The 2,645-nt window shown below is 40.1% G+C and overlaps 1 protein-coding gene across 1 annotated transcript in view; it reads right to left on the reverse strand.

The window, feature by feature from the left end:
- LOC116850174 (sodium-dependent dopamine transporter) overlaps positions 1-2,645 on the reverse strand; it is a 400,294-nt gene that overhangs the window by 209,661 nt on the left and 187,988 nt on the right. The gene's annotated exons all lie outside the window — the stretch shown is intronic.

Genomic DNA, 2,645 nt, shown 5'->3' on the forward strand with positions numbered 1-2,645 from the left:
TTCGTGCCAATCATAATACAATGAAGAGCGAAATAAAATGTGCTTACAGAATAAATTTTAGTAAGCCGAACAATATTGGTTCGCTCTTGGGATTCTCATCGAATCGTATATTAACACCGCAACAATGGTACGAATCGGATGCATCGATTAAGATTATGAACGTGAATATTACTCGTGTAGAATACAGCGTCGTCAGTGGTGCATACAGCAATGGTACCCGTGTACATACGATACATGAATTCTCACCTAACGTGTCACCAGGATATAAAATATCGGAAACGCCGGCACATGTGATTTATCTTCCAATCATTGCACGAAGCATTACAGATTTAACGGTGGGTATCGTCGATCAAGAAGGGCGATTGCTCGATTTTCGAAAAGAAGAGATTACCATCAGACTGCACGTGCGACGGCGACTACAACGTTAACACGAATTCTATATTTTTTGGGAAGCGCGTGAGATGCTTGTACTGAATGAAACGGATCAAGTGACACACCCGAGAGAAAATTTCATCGCACCTAAGACGGCTGCAAACAATACTCGTAGTTGTATAAAACAAAAACTCAGCGCGGCGAATATTGAATTTCTTAAATCTCTTGGATACATCGTACGAAACAATTGAAAAAAGATGATTGACATTTTGAACATTGGTCCGTTCTTTGACGATCGCATCGTCAAAATCGAAACACACGTACAATCCATACGCTAACACAACGTTTGGACACAGCGATGAGATACGAATACCTATACAACAGCAAGAGTTGTACACGTTACCGCGTGAGAGTTATCTCTATGTCGAGGGGAAGATAACAAAACAAGCGAGAGCCGATGGTGTGACTGCAACATTGAAACGTAATTGCGTTGCATTTATGTTTGATGAGATTCGTTACGAACTGGATGGTACAGAGATTGATCGTAACAGAAACGTGGGAATAACTTCCACGCTGAAAAACTATGTATCGTTATCTTCGGACAAAAATGCTACCATGAAAAATGCTGCGTGGGATACGACTGACGCTGTTTCGACAGATGGATACTTCAACTTTTGCGTGCCACTTAACATGTTGCTAGGATTCTGCGAAGACTACAAGCGTGTAGTAATTAACGCGCGTCACGAATTAATTTTATTACGGTCGCGCAGTGACAACAACAGTCTACTTGGATCTTCAGCGTTGCAACCTAAGATTGAGCTATTCAAGATACAATGGCGAATGCCTCATGTAATGTTGAATGATATCAATAAACTTGCCCTGCTGAGAACATTGGAGAATGGTCGATACCTGAGTATGAGTTTCCGCTCATGGGATCTGTATGAATTTCCTCTGCTGCAAAGCACGACCAAACATCTGTGGACTGTCAAAACAGCCACTAATTTGGAAAAACCACGATACGTTATCTTTGCCCTGCAGACTAGTCGGAAAAATGTCATGTCGGAAAATATAATCTCAATTCGACAACTGCAATTTAACCAACGTAAAGCTCTATCTAAATTCAGAGTGTTATCCATACGATGACATGAATTTAGATTTTGTAAAAAACAGATATGCAATACTTTATGATATGTATAGCCGTTTCCGCAAATCGTATTATGGATACAACAGTGCTGAGGTATGGTTAACAACTATCGACTTTCTGAAGCATGGTCCTTTCGTGGTTATCGATTGTTCGCGTCAAAACGAATCTGTTAAGAGTGCCACTATAGATGTGCGGATAGAATTTGAGTGTAGAGAGAATATACCAGCGAATACTACCGCATACTGTCTGATCCTGCATGATCGTGTAGTTGAATACAGTCCACTAACCAACTTAGTGCGCAAAATCAACTAACACATTGGAAAAAGAATAATAGAAAACATCAAAAGGCTATACACGACATTTCTTTCCCGAACGTATCGAAGAGTACTTCGCTATGGTCGAACCAACGTTTGTGGACTTGCAAGGATTCGTTGTTGGAAAGAGATTTATTGTAAAGGAAGTAGCGATACTTAGGAATGGATCTGTTCTCTCCCATTATATCTTTACTAGTCCCATGCCATGGCATCTTCTCGCAAGATCCGACAAATCGAGAGCATACTGGTTGACGGTTAATCATCATGGACTACGATGGGATGACGGGATCGTTGCATACAGCAGAGCCAAGCACTTGATTACGACAGCTGTGGTTGGCAAATCATGCGATGTGGAACATAAAGACGTTTTCCCCCCACTCGTATACGTAAAGGGGTGTGAAAAGCGAGAATGGTTGATGAATCTTCTGGACGACAATGTAAAAAGTAACCTGATCATCGAGACCTTGGATGCGGATTACGAGGACATAGTTTCCTTGAACAAACTAGATGCAACCAATATTTTACGATGTAATAATCATATTAAGCATTGTGCTTTACAGAATGTATTAAAAATATTCAATTGGTGGTCTCAGCGCCCGGAGAGAGTTGTAAACCTTTATAAATAAACATTTTTTTAATGTATTAATGTTTCTCTTTTTATTTCCCATCAAAGTATCTACATAGGTACGCATACATTAGAGAAATTTTTTTTCACATAGTTTTCGGAATGTCTCGAGTACTCTAGAATATTCTGGAGGGTGAATCATGAACGGAGGGGTCACTGAAAAGAAGGAGGATCGATAAAATCATCAATT

The sequence above is a fragment of the Odontomachus brunneus genome, unplaced genomic scaffold (genome assembly GCF_010583005.1).
Source record: "Odontomachus brunneus isolate Ranch 3 - 2012 unplaced genomic scaffold, Obru_v1 Obru_scaffold_135, whole genome shotgun sequence".
NCBI lineage: Eukaryota > Metazoa > Arthropoda > Insecta > Hymenoptera > Formicidae > Odontomachus > Odontomachus brunneus.